General features: G+C 52.8%; 1 long non-coding RNA gene across 14 annotated transcripts in view; it reads right to left on the bottom strand.

The window, feature by feature from the left end:
• LOC119239338 (uncharacterized) overlaps positions 1-19,969 on the bottom strand; it is a 42,417-nt gene that overhangs the window by 4,964 nt on the left and 17,484 nt on the right. For 11 of the 14 annotated variants that reach the window (XR_005123812.2, XR_008550499.1, XR_008550501.1 and 8 more), the window contains 6 exons: positions 18,569-18,640; positions 16,394-16,580; positions 12,995-13,087; positions 11,800-11,943; positions 5,429-5,573; positions 4,579-4,678 (listed from right to left, as the gene is read on the bottom strand). This is a non-coding gene — a long non-coding RNA (uncharacterized LOC119239338). Of the gene's footprint in view, positions 1-4,578; positions 4,679-5,428; positions 5,574-10,223; positions 10,403-11,497; positions 11,636-11,799; positions 11,944-12,994; positions 13,088-16,393; positions 16,581-18,568; positions 18,641-19,969 lie in introns of all 14 variants that reach the window. The other 3 variants (XR_008550500.1, XR_005123818.2, XR_005123816.2) reach the window with 3 other exon arrangements.

Genomic DNA, 19,969 nt, shown 5'->3' with positions numbered 1-19,969 from the left:
ACGTAGAATATTGTTTGGTACAGCCTATGGATCTATATATATCTATGTCCTATGGTAGAAAGAGTTGAGGCTTTAGACAGTTTTGAGTTCAGGACTAACTTGCCTCTTATTGAGACTTTAAGTCATTACTCCGCCTCAGCCTCAGTTTCCCCATCTGCAAAATGGGAGATAACAATAATTACTTGCGTGGCAGACATTGATGGTTGTTGTCCCATTGTCACTGCTTTCTTCCCTGGTGTCCTCAATTTTATTTTTTCAGTTCACCACCTCTTCCCAGGTAGGGAGAGGGGAACCCTGATTAGTCAGAACCAATCTTGGTGACCCATTTCCTTTGCCAGAGATTAATTTTGGGGTAGATCTGTGATCCACTTCTGGTCAATGAGATGTAGGGCTGGATCTTTTGGGGGAGTGTATGGAGATCTGTTCTAGGAAATATTCCCTTGCTCTTAAAACATGAAAGAAACAACTTTCCTTCTGCATCAGGGATGTTATGTCTGGCGTGGTGGCAGGGGCCACAGCACCCATCTTGCTGTGAGGAAGGCAACTGCTCAGGGAAGCAAGTCAATTCATTAAAGATGACAGAACAGAAAGCTGGTGGCCCAGCTGAGCAGCTGGATTAAGCTGCCCCAGAACCACCCACCCCTGGACTATTTCCAGAGACCAATTCCTTTGGTTTACTAGGGCACCCCCAGTCAATCCAGTAGAATGGAGGATGCTCTTACTTGAAGCCAAGAGTATGGCAACAGCTCGACTTCACAGGGTTGTGGCAATGACTCAATAAAGTTTATGACTGAGCCTCCCTGGTGGCGCAAGGGGTTATGACACAGCACTATAAAGCTATCCGCAGCCACTGCAGCACGAGTTCGATTCCTGGCCAGGGAGCGACCACATGGCTCAGCAGACCTCTCCTGTCTCACCCACTGCCCCCAGCAGTGTATTTCAGTCCATCTGCCTGTTCTGCTCCCCACTCTGTCTCTGGTGAATCCTCTTACCCCCCTCACCTCTGGCCTGTACCCCAGTTCTTGTGTATAAATAAATTTAAAAAAATAAAATAAAGTTTATGATGTACCTAACACAGTGCCTGGCAGGTGATTAACCAAGGTTCTCCGAATTTTTCCTACTGAGACCTTCTGAGGTGAATATGGGACTGACCATAATGAAGGCCCCCCCCCCAAAGTATCGCAGCTAATAAAGGGTAGAGCCATCAGAGGCGGGTGAGTGGACGACGAGGAGGTGACGGTGGCAATGACATCAAGCACGATGATGACCTTGAGCGTGCTGGTGGAACTCCCCGAGCCGTTTGCACTTCTCTTCCCCAGGTCAGAGCCAAGCTTGGCAGGACGCACAGCCTGGTGGTCCCTGACTACCTGGGGCCAGAAGCCCAGCTACAGGATAAACGCTAGAGTGTAGTTTGTAGCCCAGGAGGAGCGAATGTTTGAAAGCCACACAACGCAGAGCAGGGCTTGCCACTGGCCAAAACAGGCAGATCTTGGTCCCTCTGAGAGGCCCAGAGGCTTCCACCGCCCAGGAAGGCCTGCCTTAGGGGCCTGGTGTCCCACCTGACTTTTGGCCGGCTCACGGGTCACAGGCTGGTGTGTTCTGGCCGCATGGCCCCAGAGCCTGGTTCCAGGAGAGCCGGCCACGGCAGCCTCTGCCAGACACACATCCACCCAGCCCTGGGGCGCCTAGCAGCGGGGGCGTGGGGCAGGGTTCAAGCAAGGACATTTGGGCCCCACAGCAGGTTTGTGGGCGAGGGGGCTGCTCACTTCAGGGGCCAGCCAGGGGGGCCCAGAGGAGTGAAGGAGTGGGAGCTGCAGGCTCAGTGCAGCCACTGTCTTTTTTTTGCCCCCACCATCCCTCATATCCTCGTTCCTTTCCTTCTCCCCTCCCTGTTGCCTCAGAGCCCTGGCGGTGTTTACCGGTGGCCACTGATTTTTTTAAAATATTGCACATTATTGAATTGTCTGCTATGTAAATGTCCATTATTTGTTTTTATTGTTCTCACTTTCAGGACCTTTATAAAAAGGCCTCTTTTACCCAAGAAGCCTGTTCCAGGCCCCTCTTTCTCCCCCTTCTGCCTGCTGGCCCTTTACTTTCTGCTGGCCCCTCCACCCGGCCAGGTTGAGCCTGGCCTTGCCTCCCAGCCCTGACAATCTATTCTGCCCACCAGAGAAATATTGTGTCATTTCTCCCAGCGATAGGGGTGAGAGATACAAAGCGCAAGACTCGAGTGTTTCCCTGGGCCTACAATTCCAGAATGGTTTTCAGAACGATTTCCACATTTCTCTTATTCTCAGAATCTTGCCCTCCTTCCCCCACAAAAGTCCAAGTATTTAAGAAAGGTAAGTGAGGCCGCTGTAGGTGACCTGGGGCAGGATCCTGTCCATTCTGACCAGAGGCTGACTCCACCGGTAGGATATGCGAAGCCCTGAGCTAGACCAGAGGGGACGCCTAGGCTCAGAGAAGAGAAATGACCTCTCGAGACACTGCAAGTTAGTGACCCAGCCAGGTTTTCAATTCAGATGTCTGAGTGTCTGAGCACCTTGGCACAGTGCCCTAGCTCTCCTTCTGCCCTGCCCTCCTCGCTTATTTCAAAGATCAGCTGAGGAGATAAAGTAAGTCAAGAGGGGGGCTCCCTGGTGGCGCAAGGGGTTAAGTCTCAGCACTATGAAGCTATCAGCAGCCACTGCAGCATGAGTTTGATCTCCAGCAAGGGAGGTGACCCACATGGTGCAGCAGACCTCTCCTGACTCGCCCGCTGCTCCCCTCAGCAGTGGATTTCAGTCAATCTGCCTGTTCTGCTCACCACTCTGTCCCTGGTGAATCCTCTCTCACACACACACCCGCACCTCCGGGCTGTACCCCAGTTCCTATATGCATAAATAAATAAATCTTAAAAAAAAGTCAAAGGGGAATAGAGTGCAAGTGTTCTAAGCGAGATCCCCCGCAGCCTCTGGGTGGGAATGCCTCCAGGGAAGAGGGGCAGGGGACTGTGTTTAGGACAGGATGGGTGTGATGGGACATGAGATGTGGTGGAGGTGATGGAGGGAGGCAATTATAAGCCCTGGAAAATACAACCCACTTAAGCCTGAAGAAAGACTGGCAGCTTAGCCTCTGGGGTTCCAGCCCTGGCTCTGCTGTTGCCAACTAAGTACTTAGGACCACTGGTTGCCCAGGCCAGAGTCTGTTTTCTTGCAGGTCAAGTGGCAGAGGGGGTGTGCTCATAGTCCTATGAGGTGCTAAGTAGCCTCTCCCCTCCCCTGGCTGACCCTCTGTGCCCCAACACATCACCAAGCTCACTATCCAGGACACTCCCACTTGTATGCCAGGTGGCTGGGATTGACAGCAGGAGGAAGTGTCTCTGGGTGCCTTGTGAGAACAGCACAGAGCTGGCAGGCCCACCAGAGTCTTGGGCAAAAGTGACAAACCACAAGGAGCAAGGTAGCCCCAGGGCAGAACTGAGGGGGTCTTTTGAGAAGTGTTGTTTCCATGAACCAACCCTCTCTGGAGGCCCAGGCCTTTGCTAACACCGCCCCCGCCCCCCCACATACACACACACATGCACACATACCTGGAAATGGAAAGAGGAGGTCTCAAGGGAGGGGGTGATAAGTCACTTAACAACCCCAAACCTCAGTATTTTCATTTTAAAATGAGGCAAATGCAGTCCTACTGACATGGCAACAGCCCAGGTACCCGCTGCTAGAGTCTGCACCCTTAAGATGGGGCACGTCCACACCACAGACTGCCACTCAGCCGCAAGGGAAGGTGCAAGTTTGCCACTGACAGCAAAATAGAATCAGTCTGCAGGAATTGTGTGCAGTAAAGCAAGTCAGAATGGAAATCTTCACAGCAGAAGATTTGACAAAGCAAACTACTTATAAAAACTAGCAAACATTAATAAACACAGTGAGTTTCTGAGGTTAAGAGGAAGTGAGAGGCCTCCCTGGTGGTGCAAGGGGTTAAGTCTCAGCACTATGATGCTATCACCAGCCACTGCAGCATGGGGTCCATGGCGCAGCAGACCTCTCCTGTCTCGCCCGCTGCTCCCCTCAGCAGTGTGTTTCATCAGTCTGCCTGTTCTGCTCCCTGCTCTGTCTCTGGTGAATCCTCTCACCTCTTGCACCACTGGCCTACACCCCAGATCTTGGATGCGTAGATAAATAAAAAGAGGAAGTGGGAAAGGGTCAGGAGGATATAAGGGATGGTTGTGGGGAAAAGGGGGGTTCATCATGTCCCATTTAATAACTTTATCTTATTTTTTTGAACTAAAAAAACCAACATTGCTTATATGGTAAGTGTCAAGTTCACTCCGTCAGTGATAATAATGCCAGGGAGTCGCTGCTGCAGGACATCTATTCTGTTGGGTAATTCCTCCAAAGGCAGTTTGGGAAAAAGAATAACAGCCAATGCTTTAGTTAGAGACCTTTGTAAGTTCTGTAGAGGAATTTGTCACTCAGGTACAGAGCAAAATTTATGAACGTCATGAAATAAATCTGAAAACCTTTCCTAAAATAAATAGAACGATGTAGAACAGTGCCTTAGACTTCTCATTTGTAAAACTGATTGTTTCAGTACCTCAGATGATGTCTTGAGCTGACGCTTGTCACGTGACCGCCACAGTGCCTGGGTAGACACCTCCCAGTTAATGTCAGTCCCCCACGTTGTCAGAGGCTGCCTGCGGGGGACCACACACATGAAACAGGCTGGTTCAAACAGTGCCCCCCACCTACCAAGTAAGCGTAACACCTACTCTATCACGGGAGAGGAGACCTCTGTGCAGGTCACTTGGGGGCTGGTGACAAGCCCACTAGGAGTAGTGTGTGCACCCCCTGCTGGCTGGGAGCAAAGGTGCAGGGCTGTGGACTCAAGGGTCTAGGGGGCTGGGGAGGGCCATCTTGTTAAGCAGGACCTGCTCTGCCCAGTGGATGGGCACAATACTCATGGGATGTCACCCACCTGGTAATGCGCCAGGCTGGGCAGGATGCAAAATAAGTGACAGGTAAAGTAGGATTTTGGATCCAACTAATTTTGGAGTCAAGCAGGCATGGCTTCTAGCTCAGTGACCATCCTGGAATCTGCTGGAGATGGCAGTGAACAAAGTTCCTTGCATTTGTAGTGTGAGGAGGGCCCTTGGAAGGGCACAAAAATCCTCTGGGTTTTAGTTTCCTCCTCTGTAAAGGGAAATCTTTCCTACCCTCTTTACTCCAAACTAGAGGAAAGAGAAACTGGGTGTGGATCTCCAGAGCTGTCATTTGAGGGGAGGTGAAAGTTAGCACAGCAGTCCTATTTTCTCAAGGGAAATCTCACCCCTTTGAGCCTGGGCTAGCCCTGGAGGAAGTGGGTGTGAGGACTGTGCTCACAGGAAGAGCTCCTCTCAACATGCACCCCCATCCCCCCATCCTCCCCAACCCACCCCAGCCCACACCTGGGTATTCCGCCTGGAGTTAATGGGACTGCTTAGCCTCACAGCCTGGTGAGGTCATCCTGGTGAGGGCCATTTGCCTTCCTGGATCTCTGTTCTCTTCCAGACCATTGGGCAAATCCTACCGTGCTTGACATGGCTTCCAGGGCTGAGGAAGAGAGGAAAGAGTGCTCTCAATGAATTTTTATTAACATCCACCATCACTACCACAGTTAACAAATTTCTATTCCTAATGGCATTTATTGCATATGTGTTCATGTGTACATGCACACACATGCACACACACAAACACACACACACACACAAAGCAAAGGGGTGGGTTGGAAACCAATAAATACTAGAGGAATGTTTTAATACCTGGATCAAGATATAACCTAGGTTGGGCTTCCCTGGTGGTGCAAGGGGTTAAGTCTCAGCATATGAAGCCATCCACAGCCACTGCAGCTACCCACATATGGCTCAGCAAACCTCTCCAGTCTCACCTGCTGCTCCCCTCAGCAGGGTATTTCAATGGATCCACCTATTGTGGTGAATCCTCTCACCCTCCCACACCTCTGGCCTACCCCCCAGCTCTTATATGCATAAATAAATAAATCTTAAAAAAAAAGATATAACCTAGGTTAGGTCCATTTTGAGGACACCTTAAGGATGTCTGTAGTATCATCTCACACTCCATGTGTGTGCTTTGGCATCTATTCATGCAATGAAGTTGCCAGGCAGTACTGGGGAAATAGGAGTAAAACAACAACAGAAAACCCAGACATAAGTCCTCATCCACACTGGGGCTTACTTCCATGTGTGTTTGGGGTGGGAGGTGGGAGGCTGTTGTATATGTGTGTAGTGGAGACACAGGATAGAAAAGTAAGTAAGCAGGTAGAATAAACATGATGTTTGAGGGTAATATATGCTATGGAGAAAACCAAAGCAGAAAAGGGGTTCAAGTGCCTGAGGACAGGGGACAGTTTTGAACAGTCTTCAGGGAAGATCTCAATAAAAAGGTGACATTTAAGTAAAGATCTGAAAGTTAAGAAATTAGCACCTATCTTGTAAGCAGGACATAACAAAGCTCTATTTAGAGAAATGTGTTGGGGAAGAGGTTAATCAGGTTAGGCTTCCTGGAGGAGGAGCTTGGCTGACTTCCTCTCTTTTCAGGAGAAGAAACAAAGGCTCAAAGACAATAAACAACTTGCCCGAGGTCACATAGCTAGAAACCTGCAGAGAAGGGCTTGTTTCTATGCTGCTCTTAGCCAGGTTGCTGCCATGATGATAGCCCTTCCCGTTAGAGAATGAGAGCAGATCCTGTGTTCATGCAAGGACCTGGGGTGACATGATCTGAATGGCCTTCACTTGGTTAGGGTGGAGCACAGGTGTGGGGGACCTTGGCACCACCTCACTAATCATCATAGAGTCACAGTGTGCCAATCACTGCACACAAGATGCATCATCTTGTGTCACCCTCATTTTACAGATCAGTAGACTGAGGCCTGACATGGTTACTGGTCTCTCTTGTGAGTGTCAGAACTGTTGTTGCATGATAATCAACTTGAAAAATGAGTGGCTCAAAACAATGTATTGTTTCTTGTGATTTTGTGAGTCAAGAATTTGGGCAAGGCTCAGCTGGATGGTTCTTCTGCTCCATGTGGTGTTAACTGGGGTCACTCAGTCAGTTGCATTCAGCTGGTGACTGGATGGGGAGGGGAGGGCCAAGAAGGTTTCCTCATGACCTCTCCATATGGCCAGCCCGGTGACTTCAGGGTAGCTGGATTTCTTAGCAGGCAGCTGATTGAAGGAGAAGTCGCCAGGTTCCTTAGGGCAGGCCTGGAACTGGTACAGTGACACTTCCTACTGGTCAAAGCAAGTCACAGCTTAGATGCAGGACCTGAGGAAACAGGACCTGAGGAAACAGGTTTCTCCTCTTGGGTGCAGTGGCATGCTCAGACTGGGATGGGAGACACTTGTAGCCACTATGGGAGGCTGTTATCCCCTGCCTCCTCACTGCCAACCTTTCCTTTTGCCTTCAACCTAACCCCAGGAAGCTCCCATTTCCAGGTATTTGCTGAAGCCTGTTGGGCCCCCACTAAGGCACACGTGTGGCCTCACTGGCCCTCCTGCTCTATGGTTTCTTCCTGCTCCGTGCCTAGCTTCTCAGGGTTTCACAAGCAAGGGTTTATCTGATCTAGTTTCCTTGAGGGTAGGCACCATTTCCCCTACTTCCTGGGTCCTTATCATCTGAGTGGGTCTGAGCATGTCTTGTTCTCAGGACTCTGAAAGGACCTAACATATGACTTCCAGGTACTCAACTGCCTGAACAAGACTGGGCCTGATTCCTCTTCGGATACCCAGTCCCAGCACCCATCCCTGCCCCAGAAGAAGAGCCTCATAAATAGGACTTTCTGGCACCAAAGTTTAAGAGAATCTTCTCCAGGATCAACATCCTCATCATGACCTGAGAATGTGTTCAGGAATGCAGACCTCCCACCGCCACCTCCTGAACCAGAACTTGTGTTTGAACAAACGCTTGAGCTATTCGTGTGCACGCTGATGTTTGAGAAAACTCAGGGAGAGGCCCACAAGGTGGAGAGAATAGGAATAGGCTGGAAAGAGCTGCCAGGGGACCTCACCTGGAATGATAAGACGGGGTTTCCAGGACCTTGACTGGTGGTTAGACTCACCGCAGTGCTTTTTATTTTAAAAATCCTGATGCTCAGTCTGCACCAAGAGCATCTTGGTCTCTGGGGACTGGGCTCAGGTCTCAGAATGTTTTTTTTAAAGATTTATTTATTTATGCATACAAGAGCTGGGGTACAGGACAGAGGTGCAGGGGGTGAGAGGATTCACCAGAGACAGAGTGGAACAGAACAGGTAGAATGACTGAAATACACTGCTGAGGGGAGAAGCGGGCCAGACAGGCGAGATCTGCTGTGCCAGGTGGGTTGCTCCCTGGCCGTCCGGGGATCGAACTCATGCTGCAGAGGCTACAGATAGCTTCATAGTGCTGTGCTTAACCTCTTGAGCCACCAGGGAGGCCCAGGTATATGTTCTTAAAGTGTAGTCGGTGGACCATCTGCCCCCAAATCAGGGGGCAGATAAATATGCAGATTCCATGACCCCACACCAGGTTTAACCATCTCTTTGGGTGTCAGAATGGGTATCAAAGTTAGAAACCATTGGCTTAGGGCAATGAATAAGAGACAACAATGGCGATGATATTTTAAAATATTACAAGAAAGGGCAAAAATTAGAAAATAAGTAAAAGTAGGAAACAAAAAGAAAATCCCCAGACCCGTACTGCCTAGAGACAACTGGAGGGTCCCTTGGCCTCTGCTCTAGGGAGAGGAAGAGCCTCCCTCCCTCAGAGAAGCTGCCTCCATGGCAGGGGTGGGCTGGGACTTGGGCTCTGTGCTGCTGCAGGGTGGAGCCTGTCATCTGGCCCCGGACAGAATTATTGCCTCAAATTACATGGCTGATTATCAATTACTTGTGTCCGTGTGAGAGCATGTGTGCGTGTGTGCATGAGTGTCTTTGCAAATCATTAAGGGTCGTAATTCTGCATTATCATTGATTAACGAGAGGGAGGCCTGGTACCTCCAGCAGCCGGGACGGCAGCCCCGCAATTATGTCCCAGCTGATCAGTAATTGGCGCATCACAAGATGATTTCTCTCTCTCCTGGCTGCCTCCTCCCAGGCTCTCCTGCCGGCTCCACAATTAGTGCCGTTGCTCATTCCCTTCCAGCCGGGGGTGAGTGCAGAAGTCTGCTTTCTGGCAAGTGGATGCTGGGGGACCTGCTTTGAAGACCACTGCCCACATAGGGTGGGTGGTGATGATGGTGTGGGGGGCGGTGGTGGCGACACCACGTGGGGGCATGGAGCCGGCATGGGCACTGGCTTACTGAGAACAGGTGTGTCTGCCCCAGCCTTATCATCATTCTTACCAGCAAGCCCAGGAGCCATGCTCCAATCTTCCTGCCTCCCCTCCCCCACATCGTATGGCTGGGGAAACTGAGACCCAGAAAGGAAAGTGGCAAATTGGGGAAAAAAATCCAAAACCAAGATTTCAGAAGAACATGGCATCCTGCATCCCAACATACACACACACGGAGCCAAAGACGGAACAGAGATATAGAGGAGCCCGTCACCCTTCACTTCTGACCTTGGGGGGGCTATAGGTAGACACTGGTTGCCTCAGTTTCCCTGAGCAATACAAGCTTTTGCCTTCCAGAGACAGCCAGTAGATAAGCCAACCACTGCCCCACTCTCCCCAGGCTGGGGGGATGCACTCGGAGGAAAGTATAGGTGCTAATTCAAGGTGGTAGCAGCATCACCCACCTGGAGGAGGGCAACCCATCCTAACTGTCCACCCCTCCATTTCCACTTGGAGCCCCTAATACCTACCACGCTGGGACAGAGGGCTCTTTGTAACACCTTGTCTTATTTTCCGCAAGATCCCCTCCCTTCAGCCCCTTGTAAGGCCCCATTTCACTCAGGATAAAGTTGGGGTCCTCAGCCTCCTTTCTTGCTCCACACCTGCCCTCCGCCCCAGGCAGCCCCTCCGTGCACAGACCCCTCCCCTCCAGTCCAGGGCCCAATCTGCTGCCTTCACCTGGAACCTCCTGCCTCCCCTCCCAATTTTTTTTCACCTGGAATTCGCTGGTGGGGGAGGCAAGGATTCCAAGAAAGGGGTTCTGTCCTCACTGGGAAGCAGCAGTGACAGAAGCAGAAACTGAGGAGGCTTTTGCAGGGCTTTCCAGGGGTCGGGAGAGTGGGGAAGGCAGGGCTGTTCCAGAAACCGGCCTCTTACAAGACTCTCCCCAGGCTGCAGGGCCACCAGGCAGCTTGTTTCTGAGGCTCGCAGCTGTCTTGGCCATTTTCATTTTTAACTACTTAGGGTGGTCAGCAGGTCACGGCAAGCGGGAGATGCCATGCTAATGACTCCGGCTCCACGTGGCGACCATTCAGGAAAAAGCTGCAATGTTCTCTCTGCCACATTAATCAGAGAAACACATCAAGAGCTGTTGCGTGGAGACAGCTTTCCTCCAGTACCTGCCCTGCATACTAATCAGCACCCCCTCCGGGCGGTGAGTCAGCTCCATGCCAGGCTGCCATGAGGGAGGGCCAGAAACGCCAGATCCACCCCACAGGCTAGCAACCAGGGCTGTGGGAGCTGTGCCCCCTCCTCCCAAGCACACTGCCAGCATCCATCCTGGGGGCCTGGCAGGTAGGGATGGCAAATTCTGGGAAAGCCTACCCAAAGACAAAGCCTAGGCTGCTTCCTCGGGTCTGGGTCTCACCCAGGTCTACCAGAGGAAACACTCCAGAAACTCACCACCAGAGTCTGATAAAAGCAAGAGGGGCCTCGCTGCCAGGCCCTTTAATAATAGTAAGACATGACCTTAGATGTGCTTGTCATGTTGCAGGCACATGCATGAACATGTGAGTGTTCTCAATATAGCACACACTGAGTCCTCACACAACCCCAAGCACTGGGTGCTACTCCCAATGTGAAGATGATCGAGGTGATGCACAGAGAGGTTAAGTAACCAACCCAAGATCACACAGCTGGCAACAACAGGCTGGTTTGGAACCTCAGCGGCCATGTTCAGAACCACCCCCAAGCTACCTTTAACTGTATCGGAACTCAGAGTCACCTGAGTCCATAGTAACCGTGGAGTCTCTGGGCATCTTTGGCAGGTAATCATTCGTTCACTCATTCAGTCACTCAACAAACAGCAACTATTTGTTGAGCACCTACTATGTACAAGGCACTATGGAGACACCGGGAGACCATGGGAAACAAAACAGGCTAAGGAGGGAGACTGGCATCAACTTAATGTTTTCACTTATTTATAGCAATTATATAGCAATCATATGGTGTGATAGATGCCAGGAAGGAAAAGCACCAGGTCCCATGAATGCACATAGTGGGGGTCTCCTGTGTTCTGGGAGGTCAAGGAAGTCTTCCTGAAGAGACAGATGGGGGAATAGCCAAGACCACTAGTTCTCAAAGTGCAGTCGCTGGACCAGCAACATCACCATCACCAGGTGATGCTGGTGATGCAAATTCTTGTGTCTTACCCCAGATGTGCTGAATCAGGAGCTCTGTGGGTGAGGCTTGAGAAGGAGCATTCAAAGGTCCAGAGGTGGCCAGAAACAGGCACTCTGGGGTCACTGGAGGGAGCCTTGCAGTGCAGGGACACAGTGGTCCAAAACGAGCTGGATGAGAGCATGTTACATTGGGCTTATGGTACCAAGTCACCTCCCCATCACCAGGAAGCCAGCCTGAGGGCCACCAGGGACGCTCAGGGAGCAGTTTTCAGACTGGACGAGGGGAGAAGAAGAGAGAGGCTGCATCAAATGGCTTCTAAAGCCCTGGTCACCTTGCCAGTGTGTCCACTTCCAGGAAGCTCCGGTCATCCCAGGAGCTGCTTTGCTGGGAAAGTGCTTTCATCCTCAGTGCAGGGAAGGAACCCAGGAGAGAAGCTCTTCCTCATCCTCAAGAAGCATTTGCTCATGCAATGAGTCTTCAAAAAATAAATAAATAGGGCCTCCCTGGTGGCACAGCGCTTGAGCGCTGGGTTGCGAACCTGCCCGCGGCCTCTGCGGCGCCGGTTCGATCCCCGGCTGCTCCCCGGCCACCGGAGGAGGGTCCCACATGGCGCGCAGACCCCTCCTGCCGCCCGCTGCTCCCCTCAGCAGTGTACTTCGGTCCTTCTGCCTGCTCTGCTCCCCGCTCTGGCTCTGGTGAATTCTCTCACCCTCCCGCGCTTCTGACTATACCCAGTGCATGTGTAAACAAAACAAACAAACAAACAAATAAATAAATAAACATGCCTCTATAAACAAACAAATAAATAAATAAATAAATAAATGTTGGGGCTCCCTGATGGTGCAAGGGGTTAAGTCTCAGAAGTACGAAGCTGTCAGTAGCCGCTGCAGCATGAGTTCAATCCCAGGCCAGGAAGGTGACCCACAGGGTGCAGCAGACCTCTCCTGTCTCACTCGCTGCTCCCCTCAGCAGTGTATTTCAGTCAGTCTGCCTGTTTTGCTCCCCACTCTGTCTCTAGTGAATCCTCTCACCCCCAGCACCTCTGGCCTACACGTACCCAGTTCTTGCATACATTAAAAAAAAAAAGCATTTAGATCCCTCAAGCCAGGGAGACTGAATCTGCTGAGCAGAGGGTCACGAGAAGCGGTTTCTACTTTCCTCAGGAAGCAGCCGTGAAACATGCATCATATCATGGGCGGCTAGAACCACCCTTCCCACCCATCACCCCCCCACCCCATAAAGAGCCACTGGGTGTTGACAGTGTGAGCAGCTGAAGCCAAGTTCTTTGCAAGAAAGGACTGGATGAAGTTCCCTGGCTAAGCCTGGCCGAGCCAGATGTGGTCATTCCTGTTTGCTGGACATATTAGCCCAGATAGCCAAATAGCACCCCAACTCTGAGGCAAATGACATTTGTAGGGGACCTGCTATGTGCCGGACACTGCTCAAGGCCCCCTTACACAAGTTAGATCCCAGGGTAAACTCCCAGGTAGATCCCTCCTGCCTTCATTCTGCCCATAAACACATACCCGCTGTTTCTCTGGGCGTGGCACAGGAGGCCGTGGAGGTGGCAGGACAGGGTGGTTTCAGCCTCAGGTCTCATCTCTGATCTCATTCACAGCCTAGTGGGAAAGACAGATTAAATAAATATTCCAGAGAAGGAGCTGTGAGGGTCCTACATGTTTTTGCTTGTTTGTTTGTTTTATTAGCTATTTCTTTAAGTGCCTTAGCACAGAGAAAGAAAACAGTCTACTTGAAGTGTTGGCCTTGGTGTGGCCTACAGTCACTAATTAACATCGCTGCGGGAATGGCTGGTGTTTGAACACATTTGGTGCCCCAGGCCCTTTGCATCTCCCTAAGGACAGGCTGGCCAGGATGCACTGCCTTCCCCTTTCCCAGCCATTGCCACCTCCACTTGGGGCTTTTTTTTTTTTAAAGATTTATTTATTTATACAAGAACTGGGGTACAGGCAGATGCGCGGGAGGGTGAGAGGATTCACCAGAGACAGAGCAGGGAACAGAACAGGCAGACTGACGAAATACACTGCTGAGGGGAGGAGGGGGCGAGACAGGAGAGGTCTGCCATGCCATGTGGGATTCTCGCCAGCCGGCCGGGATCGAACCCGTGCTGCGGAGGCTGCAGACAGCTTCACAGTGTGGCGCTCAACTGCCTGCGCCACCAGGGAGGCCCATCACTTGGGGCTTTTTTACAAGATGCTCAGGGAATCCCAGCATCTGCCTATGGACGAGATCCCCGCCCCCTCCCCATGTTGTCGTGCAAACTTGACAATGAGGACTGGCAGCCATGATCTTTTGGGAAAGGTAGGGAGCAAAAAGTAGAGCCTTTTAGAAGCCCTGTCCCTGTTATTTCCCGTCTTGGTCTCCACCACCTCCTCAGCTGGCACATGAACTTGTTCTTCCCTTACCCAGCTCTGAGAAAAGCACCATATGGCAGTTTCATCAGGCCCACGGGCTAGTTTCCATCCAGCCCACTCTGATTTCCTCCCAGCCGTGGGGCTGCAGAACGATCCATCCCTCAAGAGGCGGCGGCACAGGGAAGAGAGACACAGTGACAGCGAAGACGTACAGGGCGCTCCCCACCGCGAGACCGTCCTGGCTGTGTGTACGTTGTGACGCTCGCAGCTGCCCGGGAGCACTGCTCCATCACCCCCATTTCACAGATAAAGAAACGGAGAGGCTGAGGTGTTCAGACATTGTCGAGGACGGGGCTGCGGGCGGCAGAGCTGGGATTGGAGCCCTGTTACCATCAGGCGCTGCTGGTTCGCTATCAAGGAAAACCCAATCTTGGCTAAAAGATGTTAGCAAGAAGGGGCGAGAGTTTAGAGGAAGGGGTCCTGCCCGCTGGCCAGTACAGGGGGGTGCTGGGGAAAAGGCCAATAAATCCATGTGGAGGAGCCAGGCCTGGCCAACCCCATTTCCAATCAGTAAATGAAGCAGCATTGGCCGAGAACGCAGGAAGACCTGGAGCAGCCCCCTCGGACAGCAGGTCAGGGAGCGGCCAGGGCCTCGGGGTAGCCACAGGAGGGTGGTTTCCCTTCGGGCAGCTTGTCCAGTTTATGAATCTACCACCACCTCCCCCGTCACTCTTATCTTTGCTCTCCAGAGGCCAGGCACCCGCGCACCCTCCCTGACGCCTGCCAGCGGTGAGGCTGCGTGGCGGTGCTGTGGGGGCACGGCGGGCGGGAGCTGGCCTGTGCAGCAGCGCAACCCGGGCACAGATCTCCAGATCTCCGCTCCTGACCGACTTTGTGGCTGTGTGACCAAGTCCCCCACCCCAGGGCTGTGAGCCCCGTCAGCAGGGTGGCACGGTTCAGAGGTGTGAATGAGCTAAGTGTCAAGAACCCAGGTAGGCTCTTGGCACGGAATAGGTGTGCGGGCGATGCGCTGCCCCCATTCCAGTCCTTCCTTCTGGAACAAGGAAGGAGGAGGCAAAGGCTCCCAGGGCTGTTGGGGATGGGCCCGCGGTAGGCCTGGCACACACACGGGCCTCCCGGACAGAAGGGCTCCTTCCTCAGAGCTGAGCCCTGCCCCGGGTCCCCAGGAGGAGGTGGGCAGTGCCAGGCCAAGAAGAGAGTTAGGGCGCTAGTGAGCCCTGGAGCAGGTACTGCCCGACTCTTAGAGGAGACAGTCGCTCTGATGCAAAGGCGAGAGAGGGGGCTGCGGCCTAGCCTGGATGGCCCAAGCCCCTCACCCAGTACCCCAGAAGGGCCTGCTATACCTCCCCCTTTCCTCCAACAACCTAGGATGAAGGATCAGCTGGCAAGAGGTGGGAGGGGGTGCTAGGAAAAGGAGCCCCTGTGCTACTGCAGTAGCCCCTGTGCTACTGCAAGCCCACATGGGGGGCATCCCCCCCACAGAGGCTGCCGCCATAGGGTCTCCCACAGCATAGGACTGGAGGAATCAGGAGCCCAGGGTGGATGCTTGGCTGTGAGAGGCCCCTCCAGAGTGGCAGGGGCCTTGGATGTGGGTCCAGGTCATCTCCAGCCCCCCCTCCTAGGGTCCCCCTCCAAGACAGAAACTAAGGGGCCTGAGAGGGACCTATACCCCAGCGCATGGCGAGGAATGCGAATTCCCAGGAGCCGGTGGTGGGTAAGGAGTGAAGTATGAAGCACAGCGAAGAGGGCAGTTACCCTTTCTTTCTTGTTTTAAAACAGTAGCTATTTAAAAAACCCCTAATTTTTTAATAGTTTCATTAAAAAAAAGTAAACACAGAAGAAGGAAAAAGTGAAAAGTTCCTTTTAGTCTCATCTCTGACCAGGATCACTGTTCTCCCCAGCAGTTCACTGTGTTAGTTGCTGTTTTGTCCCAGATGTTTTCTGGGCATTTACACACACACACACACACACACGCACGCACGCACGCACGCACGCACACACACACACACACACACACACACGATGCCAGGATCTTTGGTTTTCTTTGCTTTTACATGCATGGGATCATGCTGACCAGAATTTTCCGAGAAACCCCCCCTGCACACATATATGTACACTCTGGCGCTGTCCACGTCAACACACACAGAGCACCCTCACTTTAAAACTTCTGCAAAATATCCCATGTGGGGCTATAACACAGGGGATGCAACCATTTCCCTTCACTCACGCCCTCACTTAGAGTCCCTGTAGATCCCACCTCTCTGGGGAGCATAGGTTAGAGATTTCAGGCTGAGTAGCGCTCTGCACAAAACCCAGGGATGCCTTCAAGGTCAGAATGCCTTCAAGGTCAGCGACCCACCCCACGCCAGACCCCACACCCCAGGGGCAGAGAAGGAAGAGCATTTGTCAGTGCGAGTCTGCACCTCTGTGCACAGGTGTGAGACGTTGTCCAGGTGCTGACACCCCAGGCGGGCAGCAGAGTGGGCAGGCAGCCTACATGGACAGACCGGCCATGGTCAGGAGGGTACTTACAGACGTCCTCTCGCACTTATCTGTCACGTGGCTGCTGCATGGGCCCCGCTTCCAGGAAATCAATTGCAAAGACTGGCGATTGTCAGCAGCTAGCGCACTGGAGGCTGGCCAGGCAGCGGATTAAATTGTAGGAGAAAATTGTGCTGGGCTCAAGAGCGCTCGTAATGGAAACCCCTGGGTGACCTTCCTGGAGAAGTTAAAAGAACACAGGCAGACACATTCTCACTCTCCATCACCTACCAACAGTCACTGGCACAGCCCTTTTGTCCTTGGAGACACTACTCCCATTAGCAGCACCGCAGGAAGGAGGCCTGGCCCAGCGCCCAGGCTGCTGGTGTAGGGGCACCTGCTTCCCTGGAGAGTGGACCCAGTAGGCCATCAAGGCCTTTGATGCTCAAGGTCACAGAGCCCCTCCTCCACACCCTGCTTCCCACTGGAGACGCCACCTGCTAGCCAGGCAGTGACCCACCACTGACCCCCCCCACCTACACCCCAGACCAAGCTCCTCCAGCTAAGGCAGCCCCCTCTGTGCCCACCCCCACCCCCAGATCCAGGCACCTGCCTCTGTTCCTATTAGGTGGCCTGAGACCCTTGCCCTGCACTCTAGGAGGTGGGGGCCTCTTCAAGGGCAGCTGGGGGAAGGGAGGTGCCACCGGGACCAACCTAACAGGTTCCTTAACCACAAGGGGGAAGGTTTTTTCTTTTCTGGTTTCAGAGCAGATAGGTTGACAGGCCCTCTGCCTCCAGCCCCGCCCCAGCGCTGACATTCCTTCCCTCTAGATCCCAGCCACCCACCCCCGGAGCACTAGCTTTGAACTTGGGGAAACACATGTACATTTTCCATCCGAAGCTGTCTCCCCGCTCTCCAGGCCGACTGACCTGAAAATGATGGAAATAACTCGCTACCACGGACCTCACCGGTTGCCAAGGGCTTTACGTCTATCACCTGACTTAGCTTTCACAAACTCCATGAGGTAGGAACCTCTTTGCTTGATAGGTCAGGAAAAGGAAGCACAGAAAGGTGAAGTGACGCGATCCAGGTCACGCCGCTGGAAAGTGCTAGAGCCAGGATGAAAGCCAGATCCCCATCAGACTTCAGTGCTTGGGGGCCTGGGCGCTGTGCTCCCCCAGCTCCCACTTCCTCATTTCCTCTTCGGGGTTGTTCCGAAGACTAGGTGGTCCATTTTCAGGGGCTGGCCCCAGACCAGGCGGGGTTGCCCCTTCTGCTCTTTGGAGCTCTGTGGGTTCCTGGCAGAGGGGAGACCCTCACATCTCCCCCATCCTTCCAGATTCTCTCTCTAGCAGCCCCAGACCCATTAGGGCCAGCAAGACCTGACAAGCTACCCTGCTTGCAGGGGGACTCTTATAACAGTCACTCAAACCGTGCCTGCTGGGGTGGGGTGGGGGTGGGGACAGTCAGGCAGGCCTGGCCAGATCAGCCTGAGGACAGTGGGACCCCCATTTTGGCAGCACCCCTCCTGGACCCAGGTGGGGCTGCCCAGGTCTTTAGGCTGCAGTGGTAGAGGGCAGCTTCCCCCATTCCGGAGGGGCTTGCTGCCCTCCTGTGGGGGGCATGATTACTGCAGCTCACCCAGCCCCTTCAAGGGGTGGGGAGGGGGCAGGGAAGGGAAGAGAAAGCAGGGAAGCAGCAAGGTGAGAGAAATCAGGAGTATGGCGGGGTAGGGAGCCTGTAGTATTGAGCACAGTGACAACAATCGCGAAACCACTGACGCTGTTCAATGCAGCTACCATGTCACACTTGTAACTCACAGATTCTGTCCTTTAATCCTTACACTCACATCAACATGCTTAGTAGCTATTATTAGTGTAACAGATGACAAGGCTCGTCATTTGTTCAAATGTCCCAACTGGTGGGTGACAGAGCCAGGTGGTATTTGACCCCAGGGCCCTACCCACCCCCACAGCCCTAGCTCCCAGCTGCAGCTCCTGGCCACTCAGGATGGGCCGGGGCCCTCCATTCCCTGTGGCTCTGCCCAAGCGGTCAAGGTCATCTCAGGTCTTTATTCTAGCACAGTCCTACGCCTGACTGGTCTCAAATCTTCTGCAGCTGCTGAGAACCCAGGTCCTGCCCCAAGTTGGGTGCTTGTGCTAGGATCATTTTTGCTGAGGAAAGGGAGGCAGGTGACCATAAAATTTCCAACAACCGGACCTCACCATGGAGCCAACAACATCACGGGAGTGAGCACGCTTATCTGCTGGCCTGCAACGATGTTCTCGAATATTGTTCTATTACAAAGAAGAAGAAAAAAAAGCAGGTTTTAGAGCTATGCTCACTAAGAGAGCATTTTATTAATGAACAAAAGTATTCTCTTTGCAAGCACGGAACAAGGACATTTGCCAAGATGTGAACAGATGATTTTTGTTGTCTTCTTTTGGCTTTTCTGTGTTTTCTATATTTTTTCAATGAACATTGATCACTCACGTGATTTTTTTAAAAAGCAATAAAAATAAACACAACCAGACTGGCGCTGCCTGTCCTCTCCCAACCCCCAAGAGCTTTCCAAAAAAAACCCCCAAAACTGCAGCTCCATATTCATTCTCCTCCCTCCTGCTATTTACCATCTCAGTGGGAGTGGGGTCCAGCCTGCCCAGAAGCTTCCCCTGACTAATGGGAGGTGAGAAGCCTGCACCCTAACCCCTGGGCCTCTCCACGATGACTGATGACCGCCTGGGTGCAGAGGCAGCTCAGAGAAGCACCACCTCTCCCAGATGCTCTCCCAGGGGAGGAAACGTCTGCTTTCTATGGCATTGCTGAACTCTGCTGGCTGTGCCAACTTCCCTGCGGCAGGCCCCCCTAGGCCGGCTGGAGCCCTGGGGCAGATGGCTCCACTGCCAAATGGAGATCATGGCAAAAGGAAGTGTGAAAGGAAAGAAATCACGGAAATCCTCCTCATCAGAAAAGAAAGACCTGTGTCTTAGGACAGGCCATGCTGGCCCCTTCCAGAAAGTTCTGAGAATTCTAAGGAGACTTGGGAAAGAGCTCCCTGGGCATCTACTACATCCACACTTGAACCCTCTCCAGACATGTGCTTGGCCCTCAGGACTCCCCTGCCTTTGTACAGGTGAGGCAGCAGAGGCTTAGCTCCTTGCATGCCAGGGCTTCATCCCAAGTCCAACATCACAGTAGGTAAAAATGGCACTGGGTAGAGAAATTAGCAATGGCTGGCAGTCTCCTTCCCCACATGAGACATGGCTCAATCTCCCCAAGAGCCAGAGAGCGCTGCAGCTCAGGAGCAGGGGTGAGGACCAAGCCTTCCCCTGAGGAACTAGCTCTCCCAGCACCTTCTCAGGTACTGGTGAGGTTGCTAATTCTATTCCTGCCCTGAAAACAACAGTCCTCAGCAGTCAGCCCGGAGACCCGAGAGCTGGCTGCCACCACCAGGACTCGGCTTCCTGGGAAACAGCCGGGGGCCTCCAGTGTCACCTAGGACTCCCTTCCGCAAACCACATTCCCTGAGGTGGCCGTCCCTAGGGACCAGGAGGCCAGGCTCCACTCCGTCCCCACTAAATCTCTGACACACACACAACAGGACACAAGGGGTTTGCACACCTAAT

The sequence above is a fragment of the Talpa occidentalis genome, unplaced genomic scaffold, assembly GCF_014898055.3.
Source record: "Talpa occidentalis isolate TD23 unplaced genomic scaffold, MPIMG_talOcc4v2.1 talOcc4.11, whole genome shotgun sequence".
Lineage (NCBI taxonomy): Eukaryota > Metazoa > Chordata > Mammalia > Eulipotyphla > Talpidae > Talpa > Talpa occidentalis.
Note: the sequence above shows the minus strand (reverse complement) of the source record. Positions and strands in the feature narration are given on the sequence as shown.